The 11,903-nt window shown below is 36.3% G+C and overlaps 1 protein-coding gene and 1 pseudogene across 1 annotated transcript in view; one reads left to right on the top strand and one right to left on the bottom strand.

Annotated features, from left to right (window-relative positions):
* The window catches only part of MMS22L (MMS22-like, DNA repair protein), a 160,362-nt gene that overhangs the window by 82,395 nt on the left and 66,064 nt on the right, over positions 1-11,903 (bottom strand). The gene's annotated exons all lie outside the window — the stretch shown is intronic.
* On the top strand, positions 2,093-2,551 carry LOC102830482 (annotated as a pseudogene).

The following is an 11,903-nucleotide window of genomic DNA, read 5'->3' as shown; positions in this document are numbered from 1 at the left end:
CTCAACGAGATGGATTGGCCAAGTGGCAGTATCGATGGACTCATGCGTGGCAACAGTAGTGAGGTTGGCCCAGGATCGGGCAGTGTTTCATTCTGCTGTGCATAAGGTCACTATGAGTCGGTGCTGACTGGATGGCACCTAACAACAACAACATATAATAACTTTACTATATACAGAGCATTCTCGGAGAGGATTCTGTAATGGAGGTAGAAGAGTTTTAAGAATAGTCTCTTTCCATTCATATATCATTCTATCGATCACAACATATTTCATTTATTCATCTATATGTCTGCCCCACTATCCTGAGACACTTGAGAGCAGAGATCTGAATTTATACATCTCTATTATCTTCCAACAATAGGATGAAGTCTGGATGGCAGGTACTTGATGGTCACTCAACAAAGTTGTGCTGATTGCAAAATACAGTCACTCTGTTTCATACATAGGCACAAAATTAATATAATCAGGCTTCTCTCCAAAGTCACAGAAGAAAAATAAAGATGTAAATAAACAAGGGAAAGTCAAGACAAAGTAAAGTAACTTATGCATAAATAATATTCTTTTCCTGGAATACTATGGAACTAATTTAAAATGGCTCTAAAATCTTAGAATGGGGAACTCTGTGTCTTAAATTCACTTGTAAGTTTGGTAATTCCTCTGTACAAATTGCAAGAAAAAATAAAAGTAATCATCACTAGGTACTTTCCTAAGCACTTGAGATACTTGAGTATCTCTTATTTTTCAAACCCGCTCTTCAATATGTATTGCTACACACATTTTACAGATTAGGAAAACTGCGACTCAAGTTACAGGACTTGCTAAAAACTAAAATGAAAGAAAGTGGCAGAGCCAGGATTGAAATACTGATGCTTGCAACCTTTTGAAAAACACAGTAATACTATTTTTTACTATAAACAAAAGGTATTACCTATTATATGCCCGATTTGCATATATTAAATAAATTGGAAATCTGCTCCATTGGTCTCGACACAATACATACTAATATTTCACAGATTTAAACTGTAGTTAACAGCTAAGAATCCCAAATTTCCAAGCAACAAGGACCTTGGAAAACGAGGCACAAGAGTCAAGCCAACTTAAAATCATGGACAACTCTTAAATATTCACTGGAGTTAAATAAACTGAAAAGCAAGGGTTAAGAAAATTACATACATGTTTTATGTGTATATACTTACATAAAAATATATATTTATAAATTTATTTGTAAATACATTGTTGTTGTTAAGTGCAGTGGAATCGGTTCCAGCTCATAGAAACCCTGTATAAAGTTTCTAAGGAGTAGCTGGGTTTAAACAGCTGACCTGGTGGTTTGCAGTCCAGTGCTGATCCACAGAGCCACACCAGAAGTCCCTATGCATGCATGTATGTGTGTGTGTGTATATGAACATTATGCAGTCTTAAACAATTTATGTGTGCGTGTATTAAGACAAATCTTTGATACTTTATTCTGTTAAAAAATGTAGTAGAAATTTCCATAGTATAACCTCACCCTTGGTTTCCCCATTTCCTCCAAGTAAGAGGATAAAAGCTGTAGCAGCAACTTGGAATATTTTCCAAAGGGTTATAATAGTGGTTCCCTCTGTTCAAGACAGGGGGCAAGTTAAGAGGGGAATGGCTTTTCTATTATATACAATTCTGTATTATTTGAATTCTTTACAGGATACATGAATTTTGATAATATAAATCCACTGTTATGAAGTTGATTCCTACTCAAAGTGATCCTATAGGACAGAGTTGCTGTGGTTAAGTGCTGTCGAGTCTGTTTTGACTCATAGCAACCCTGAATAAGTTTTCCAAGGAATAGCTGGTAAGTTTGAACTGTCAACCTTGCTTTTCAAACTGACTTTGAGGTTGACTGCTTATCCTACAGCACCACATCAGGAATCCACAGGTCAGAACAGAACTGCTGAAAACTAAATCTTTATGGGAGCAACCCTGTACAGGGTTTCAGAGGCTGTAAATCTTTATGGGAGCAACCCTGTACAGGGTTTCCGAGACTGTAAATCTTTATGGGAGCTCTGCTCTGCTAACATCGCACCCAAAGACCTCTCCCCTGCCAGCTACGGAGACCATGGCCAACACTGAGTGCACATTTATCGTCACCAAGCTGGAGGGCATGTAGCATGGCCTGGTGGGCGATATCACCAAGCACTTTGAGCAGAAAGGATTCTTCCGCCTTTTGCCATGAAATTCGTGATGGCTTCAGAGGAGCAATGAAGCAGCATTACATTGACCTGAAGGACCATCCATTCATTTCGGGCCTAGTGAAGTTCATAACTTAGGACTAGCTGTGGCCATGGACTGGGAGGGGCTGAATGCAGTAAAGATAGAATGAGCAATGGTTGGAGAGTCTAATCCAGCGGGTTCTAAGGCAGGCATCATTTGTGGAGATTTCTGTATTCAACTTGGCAGGAACATCACTAATGGCAGTGATTCAGTAAAAAGTGCTAAGGAAGAAATCAGTCTCTGGTTTAAGTTGGAGGAATTGGTTCACTACAAGTTTTGTGGCTATGACTGAGTCTATGAATAAGAGGTAGACAAAACAGCAATCCCACCCTTTGACATAGACTTTCATGCCACATATTTAGCAGCAATGGCATACTGAGGATCCTTTCCTAAAGCACATTTACCAATAAAACCTTTGGAAACTGGAAAAACAAAAAGTCTTCATGGGCGCAGAATGTGCCACATTTTCCCCATGGAGTGACTTCTTGTTGCTAAGCACCGTTGCGTAGATTCAGACTCATAGCGACACTATATAGGGTTTCAAGGAGTGACTGTTAGATGTGTGTGAACTGCCAACCTTGTGGTTCAAACCAAACTTGTGGTCCAGTGCTCTTGATAAGAGAAGGACATTAAAAACTTTCTACACTTTTCAAGTGTTTAAAGAATTATAACAAAACTTTGTTTTATATTTGATATTAACACTGTGCAAAAAAGAAATAGTGGGAAACATATTCTGACAAAATGCAGAAAAAGGAAACTTAAAAAAATTTTTAGGAAATAAAAGTTTATTTATTAAACCCTTTTCCTATCGTTTCCCATCAAACTACAGAAACTTTCTACATATGTTTTCAACATATGGAAGCACAATTTGTTCAAAAGGGGAAATTTTGATTTTTTTCTAGTCTATGGCTTTCTACTGTTTAAAAAGTTACCTCTGTAGCATGTGTTTTGTGTGTGTATGTATTATAACCATTGTATCTAATTAATCCATGGCTTTGAATTAATGGTCTATATTTAAAATCAAATCATTTAAACCTTCCATACATAATCAAATGTTGTCAAGACCAAAGTCTCATTTATAGACGATGTTGTTAAAAGCACCTCTGGAGTTGTGCAGTGTACTATTTGCACAACAGAACCCAAGAGCACTGTCAAAACCCATCAGCATATTTAGCACGTTTAATGCTAAAAATTACAAAAAGCATCAATTTTCAATAAAAATGGTCTAAAAATTATGTCTTATCAATATAATGAAATATTATGAAATCACCAAAAATAATACTGCAAAATCATTGATATGGAAAGTTGTTAATGGTATAGTAAGTGGGGGGGGGGGGAGGAACATAGCCCATAAAGATCCTATGATCATATTTTTGATTAGAAAATATATAGAAATAAAAGTCCAGAAAGATATAATAAAATATCAATTTGAGCATGCTGAGATAAACTTCTTTTTTAAAACTGATCTGCATTTTACCAACTTTCCACCACAAACACATAATAGCAATCTAAATTATTGTTTTTTTAATTAATGGCAGAGGTAACTAAGTCTCATGAGTATCATAAGGTTTTTACACTTTTTTAAAACTTTATCAAAAGTATGAGAAATTTTTCTTTTCCATTTCATCTCTCCCTAAAACAGAGGATTTATTTAAAACAAACTATATAATCAGGGGCATTTTTCACTTTGTATTTTTATCAGGTGTCTTTCAAACTGTGCTAACACTGTGGTTGGTAGTCTGTTGTTAGATTGTGAAGATTAGTTGTTAGGAAAGTGCTGTTATTTCTAAAAATACATAATTGAGAGATCAACCAACCCAATTGAGTTCTCCAGAATGAATACTATTCTAGGAAGGGTACACTGGGGTTTCTTGCCCTGGGTAGTTTCACATCATAAGTGGATTAACCCTTGGTTCACTAGAAAATCCTAAAGCAACCCATCTCCCAATAACGATGTTTTTTTAAAAAAATTTAAATAATTTATTAATAAGTCTGGCCTACGTTCTTCCACTGACAGTTTTTCACCACTAAAGATACCCAGATTCCTGGGAACCCACCGAGGATACTCTTTTCTTTATTAACTTGCACTGGTTTCCAGGAAAACTGCCAGTAGGAGGCAGCAACGACTGGCTGTGGTAACAGCAGTGGCTCTACTTTGCACAGTCGTTAGCTGCTGGCTTCATTCTTCTGTCATTATATAAGCAAGATGACACTATTCTCTAATCCAGGCAAAGCTGATAAGTACCATCAACCTGTCACTTCCTACATTTCAAATTCTAACATCACAGCATCAAAGAGTTTTTACATTTCGATTTCTTTTGCTGGCAGCAGCCGGTAGCCTCTCATTCTCCCACGGTGTTCTAATGCTGCATTTGCACACCGGGGTTACTCCCAGACTGAATAGCACGACATCCCCTGCTCACTGAGCTCATCTGTGGCCCATGTGCTAGGCAATTTAGATCCAATCAGCCCTTATTTAGCTCAAGAGTAATGAGCAGCATAGTGACACAGACTTAAGCCTGACCCTCAGGACACTGCTCATCAAGCAGTAAAACTGTGACAAAATCATTCATCTTCCACCCGCTGGCAAGAAATAATACTCGCACTCACTGTATTACTTTTCAAGATATATATATAAAAAAAAGTCCTGAATTTTCATGATGTGAGACATTAATTTGCAGAAAGCTGAATTCCCTTAAACCCCCCTGTTGCTATGAGCTCACCAGGGGGAAATAGGCCTTAGGAGACTGAAATGGAATAAAGAAAATTGCTCCAGCTTTCTTTTCATTTTAAATAAGCCTTAAATCTGACAAGAGATACCCTAAAGAGAGAAAAATATATATCTTGTAAAGTAAAGAAGAAACAATTGAAATTAAGAGTTTCAAATGCTAGTTTTCCTCTATATATCTGTTTTCAATTTTGTTAAAACATAAATAAAATTTGAATGAAAGCAATAACTCACTCTTCTCCATAAGGCAAATGGAGAAAGGTATAGGTTTTTATAGACAAGATGGTTGCAAAGGTAAATTCTTACCATAAAATGAAAATATAGGCTTGTGTTTTCTAAAAAAATCTTACAGAAAATAACATAAATACAAGAACCAAATGATGGTATAAGGATAGCTACAAATATTGTAAAACAATAATAAATTCACTTTTCCCAAAATTTATATACTGCCTTATGAGGTTTTTTAATTGAAAATAATTATTGGCATAATTAAAAGATGGCTTTCTTTCCCTCACTAATACATCAGTCCATTCAAAAACACTCCTGGTAGCTTACTGTATATATTTATGGAAGATAAATGCTTATACCATTTCTTGTCTTCTCTGAATTTTTCCCTTTCATAACCAAAAGCCATGATGTCAATTTGCTTCACTGGGTTTCTGTAGATTCACCTACTGAACACACAGTTTCAGACATCTTTACCTATTCCGTATCTGGAGAAGAGTTAACTTAAGCAAATCTACCACAAAGGGGATTTACTAGTCTCCGATATATTTATTATGACAACATGACTTTGGTTTAAGAAACACAGCACTGTGTGGTGCCATGAAAGAGCACGGTAGTCATGCCTTCCTATAAACTCATTGTTGAATTTCATCTAAAGCATCCAAGATCTGGGTGGTCTAAATACCTATAGTGAACCGTGGGGTTCAGACAAGGAACCACAGCGACATAAATAAGATTGGAGAAAGTAGCTTTCGCTTACCTCAACATCTTTTGATTTATTACCATTTGCTAAAGAGAAACATGCCAGTGCTTGGTACAGACAATAATCAAGGCACTTCTATTCCCTAAAGAACTGAACTGATCCACCACTTTCAAAATAATGAAATACCTCTTTATAGAATGGATATATCGCTTTTGTCTTCGTCCCTTTATCCCAATGTTCTCCATCCCAATTTCTGTTAATGTTCTTTCTATACCTTTACCTTTTTTTCTCTCTTTAATCATAAAATGCAGATTTATTGTTTCATCTCAGAAAAACATTATCTTTGTTAATAGATCTTAGGAACAACTAAGACTCCTGGTGTAACACTGTAGGGTAAGCACTGGACTGCTAACTACAAGGCCGGCGGTTCAAACTCACCAGCCACTTCTTGGAAGCCCTATACAGGGTCATTAGGAGTTGGAACAGGTGCAACAGTATTTAACAAGAGTCAGAAAAGAAATCATAAAATCAGTCATCTATTTCTTGATGTTAGGAGTAATTCTGAAAACAAACTATTATATACCTCTACTCATCCTTCGTTGTTGTTGTTAAGTGCTGTGGAGTCAGTTCCAACTCTTAGTGACCCTGTATAGGGTTTCTGAGGACTTGCTGGTGGGTTTTAACTACTGATCTTGCAGTTAGCAGTTCAGTGCTTATCCTACAGTACCACACCAAGATTCCCCATTTATCTTTTACATCTCCTTAATTTTATAGTTATTTATTAGAAACTGAGGTTAAATATTAGATCTGACTTAGATTATAACTGTAGAGCACAAGACCAGGGCACAGTAAATTAGAAAAAAGAAACAGGCCACAGAAACTATAGTAATTTTTATTTGTACTCAGTGTTCTGAATTTTACACAAATGTGCTTGGCTAGGAGTCTATTTTCTTACACTGTGCTGGAGTTACAATAAACCCTTTTCACATGGATTAGAAATTTCCTTAAATGATTTTGTTAATTATTTCTTCCACTACATTTTCTCAGTTCTCTTTTCCAAAACTCTTGCTTTTAATGTGTTCCTGCAGATCTAACCTTGACAGAAGATGTCAACACTCTCAAAAACAAGGCAAAGTCTCAAAAGCAGTTTACTCCACCTGTATCCATAGCACAGGAAAAAACAAAAATAACAAAGGTTTCAAAAATGAAAAAAAAAAGTAAATTCAGCTAGAGAAGAGACATTGGAGTTTTACTTTTCAGTAACACCAAAATTTCTTGAACAAATAGGGAAGAACAGACTACCTTAATATCCTTTTGGAGGTTCCTTCTGCCTTCTGATGCTTAGCATCAGTACAATAAACACAAAGGTGAAGTTTGGATTATGCATACAATCCATATCCTTACTGCTGTCTATTTCTACATGGATAATAGCAAGAAGTGTTGATGAGTGGGTAAAACTCAGAGCCAAGTAATACTTAATAGAAAAGGAGAATACAAAAAGGTGGGGAAAAGGTGATGGTTTGAACATCTACCTAATTCTTTCTTCTCTCTCTTCATTTTCTTAGTTTTCCATTTAAGAAACATGTGCTTGCATACAGATAAGCATCATCTGAATAGATAACTGGTGTTTATGTTAGGTACCTATCATAATGCCTACTACCCTATTGTTGATAAATGCCTTAGAGTCGGTTCTGAATCATAGCAATCATGTTTAGGGTTTCCAAGGAGCAGCTGATAAATTTGAACCACTGACCTTGCAGTTCAAACCAACCTTGTGGTCCAGTGCCACACCAGGATTCCTATAGTCAATTAAATAAAAACACTAGTTTAATTTGTTTGAAAAATAATTTGCTGCATGAATATTAACTCTCTGAAAACAAAACAAAACAATCACAACACAATGTAAAAAGCAATAAAGGGCATTGCAGAGCTAGAATGTGTTAAGTAAATTCAAAAGGAAGAGGGATTACTCAAGATTTAGGAAACACAGACAAGTTTAAATATTAAGTTTAGAGAAGACTGGAAAAGGGAAATATAGGTCACATAAAAATGAAGAAAAAAAAAAGAAAGAAAATCAATACACTACGTAGTTAAACTGTATTTCAGATTGGTGAATCATTTTAGCCAGTGCTGACCCAGTAGATCTGCTGTTGACTATTTTCCTACTGTTAAATGATGTTGAGTCAGTTCCAACTCAAGACCACCCTTTGTCCAATGTTGTTGTTGTTGTGAAGTGCCGTCGAGTCGGTTCCGACCCATAGCGACCCTGTACAGGGTTTCCGAGGGTGTAAATCCTTATGGGAGTAGAAAGCCTCATCTTTCTCCCGCGGAGCGGCTGGTAGTTTCGAACTGCTGACCTTAAGGTTCGCAGCCCGATTCGTAACCACTACGCTATCAGAGCTCCAATAGAACAAAATAATTCCAGGTCCTACACCATCCTATCCTCACAAGTATTATTATTCTTGAATCTATTGCCACTGCCCCAATACATCTCGTTGGGGGCTTCCTTTTTTCTCCAACCCTCACTCTACCAAGCATGATGTCCTCCTCCAGGGACTGGTTCCTCCTGATAATATGTCTGAAGTATGAGAGATGAAGTCTGCCCATCCTGGCTTCTAATGAGTGTTCTGGCTATACTTCTTCCAACACAGATTTGTTTGTTTGTCTGGCATTCCTTGGTACTTTTAATATTCTTCTTTAACATCGTAACTCTTCTCCAATCTTCTTCTGTCTTCACTGTTTAACTTTGACATGCATATGTGATGACTGAGAATACCATGTCTTGGGTCTGGTGTACCTTAACCCTCAAACTGATATCTGTGCTCTTTAATACGTTAAACAGGTCTTTTGTAGCAGATTTGCCTAATAAATCATTTGATTTCTTGATTGTTGTTTCTATAAGTATTGATCTTTCCTCCATTTATCATGATGTTATTTATTTTCATCTTCTTTATAAATGGAGGTGCAATCCATACTGAAGTCTTTGATTGTCATCAAGAAGTATTATAAGTCCTCTTCACTTCTAGCAAGCAAAGTTGAATCGTCTACATTATATCTGAAGCGTTAATGAGTCTTCCTCCAATCTTGATGCCTCATTCATTTTTCTTCATATAATCCAGCTTCTTGGATTATTTGTTCACCATACAGAATGAATAAGTATGCCAAGCAGGGCAGAGGCCAAGGGGTTGTGTGGCTGAGAGTCTGAGAACTAGAGAGGCAGGTTGTGGTATGACTGAAGAAAGGCATTCCTGACTGCTGGCACATTTTTCCTGATTTTAAACCATTCAGTGTCCCATTTTTCTGTTCTAACAACTGTCTTCTGGTCAATGTACAGGTTTCTCATGAGCACATTTAAGTGTTCTGGAATACACATTCTTCACAATATTATCCACAGTTTGTCATGATTCACACAGTTGAAAGCCTTTGCATAGCCAATAAAGCACAAGTAAACATCTTTTTGGTATAATCCACTTTCAGCCAAGATTCATGTGATGTCAGCAATAATATCCCTAGTTCCACATCTTCTTCTAAATCCAGCCTGAATTTCTGGCAGTTCACTGTTGAATGTACTGCTGCAATAGGTTCTGTGTTACCTACAGGAAAAATTTAATTGCATGTGACAGAATGACATTGTTCGATGATTTCTGCATTCCATTGGATCACATTTCTTTGAAATGGGCACAGAGATGGATCTTTTCTAATTGGTTAGCCAGGTAGCTGTATTCCAGATTTCCTGGCATAGTCAAGTGAGTACCTCCAGGACTGCATTAGTTTGCTGAAAGAGTTCAGTTTATAGTCCATTAATTCCTGGAGCCTTGCTTTTCACGATGACTTTCAGGACAGTGATTCTGTGTATTCCTTCCATCTTCTTTTGGTGCTTTCTGCACCATTCAATAATTTGTCGGTGGAATCTGAATTGAAAGTCAAGGCTTGAATTTTCTTCAGTGCTTTCAGCTTGAGGAATGCTTAGCACTTTCTTCCCTTTTGGTTTCCTAACTCCTGGTCTTTGTACATTTCATAATAATACTTGACTTTGTCTTCTCAAGCTGCCCTTTAACTTAATTTCTTTCCCTCCTTTTTGCTTCTCTAAATTCAAGAGCACGTTTTAGAGTCTCTTCTGACATCAAGTGACTCTATTCTTTCTAAGCTGTCTTTTTAATGACTTTTTCATTTTTTCTGGTATGATGTTCTTGGTATCTTCCACAACTCTTCTGGTCTTCCATCGTTTGTGTCTAATGCATCAAATCTGTTCTTGAGATAGTCTCTAAATTCAAGTGGGATAATCAGCTTCAGATTATGGTATCCATTAACCATGTAGTTATGGAGTACTTGCTATATGTAGCTATTGTAATGAAAGAACTGAATTTTCATTTTATTTTAATTAATTCAAATAACTACATGTAGATAGTGGCTACCCTAATGGATACCAGATATCTAAATTAGGTGTTCATAAAACTATTATGAGGTGGAATTTATTTTACAAAGATGCAGCTAAGGTTGGAAATGGTTAATGGTAAGTGGAGGAATGATTTGAACTCAGGTTTACTATCCCTTAAAGCTCCTGCTTTTGATACTATGGTACTATGCTGGGACAATAAGACAGTCAGACACCATTAGGTCACATCTTGGCATGCAGTGAAGAAACGACAGCTATAGTTATATATACAAGTCTATTCCCTGGAACACCAGCTCTTTTCTACTATGATCTCTGATTCCAATTCCATTCCTCTAGGTAGTATGAACTTTTGCGAATTTCTTCCCCTAAATCCCTTTAACTCTTTAAACAGAATTTTTTTTTTACCTCTGTCTTTTCTTTCTCTTTACACTGTCTCTTCTATGCCTACTGATATGAGAACTGACCATTTCTGACTTCCAATTCTAATAATTACTTTCATTTCTTGGATTTAATTTTTTCTAATAACCAATTTGCATATGACTTCAGCTTATTCAGGCCTTCAGTCTTGAACTCTCAATTGGTTTTGATAGGAGAATACAAACAAACAAAGGAATATTTAGGGATTTCTAAGAACTAGTCCTGGTGTGGCACTGTGGGTTAATGTGCTGGACAGCAAAGCTGGTATGAACCACAAGGTTGGTGGTTCAAGCTCACCAGCCACTCCTTGGATACCTTATACAGGGTCGCTATGGGTCGGAACTAATTTGACTGCCCTTAACAACAAGAACTAGTGGTTTCATTTAAAGAGGAATCACAAGGTAAAATTGCAAAGGTAGATTAAACCGGATGGCTTTAAAGATCTTGATAAGAAATTTGGATTTTTGTGTATATGCACTCACTAGAATGTCATAAAAATGTTTAGAACTCTTGTCTCCCAAGAAGATAAGATAAATGTGGCAAGAGTATATAATATAAGCAAGCAAAAGGGGAAAAAAAAAAAAGGCATCAAAATGTAAAACTTTTGTGATAAAAAAAAAAGTGAAAGACCTAAAAAATAGAAAATATTTGCAAATATAAGAAAAGCCCAAAGTATTGCTACAAGTATAGAAACCTTTATTAAATACAAATTGAAATCTTTCAACAAAGTGAGGAGGCACTGGAGGCACTCACTCATCTTTGCCAAGAAACTGTTACTGCTAAAAGTCTCTGTAAGGTCTTACCCATCAAAGATGCTAATATTGTATTATTCTCCTTCCCCCCATCCACCCAATGCCTCCAAGTTAATCAATTACCTTTCTCTTATGGACACTTTCTTTCTTTAATTAACAAATACTTTTAATCATTGAAAAAAAAAAAAAAAATGACAGCCTTGGCAACACTATGGGGTGGTTCTACTGTCTATAGCGTTACCAGAGTCAGAATGAACAGCAATGAGTTTGACTTGTGCTTTCAGGTATACTAAGCAAAGTTACAGAAATAAATGATTCACTTACTTTTAAATCATATCCAATTAAAAATTTGTTTTATAACAGATTGTTCTTCAATAATTAGTCTATTCCATTCATTCAAATTGTTGTTGTTAAGTGCTGTGGAGTTGGTTCCGA

The sequence above is a fragment of the Chrysochloris asiatica genome, unplaced genomic scaffold (assembly GCF_000296735.1).
Source record: "Chrysochloris asiatica unplaced genomic scaffold, ChrAsi1.0 scaffold00084, whole genome shotgun sequence".
In the NCBI taxonomy this organism is placed as follows: domain Eukaryota; kingdom Metazoa; phylum Chordata; class Mammalia; order Afrosoricida; family Chrysochloridae; genus Chrysochloris; species Chrysochloris asiatica.
This window is presented reverse-complemented; position numbering and strand designations above follow the sequence as displayed.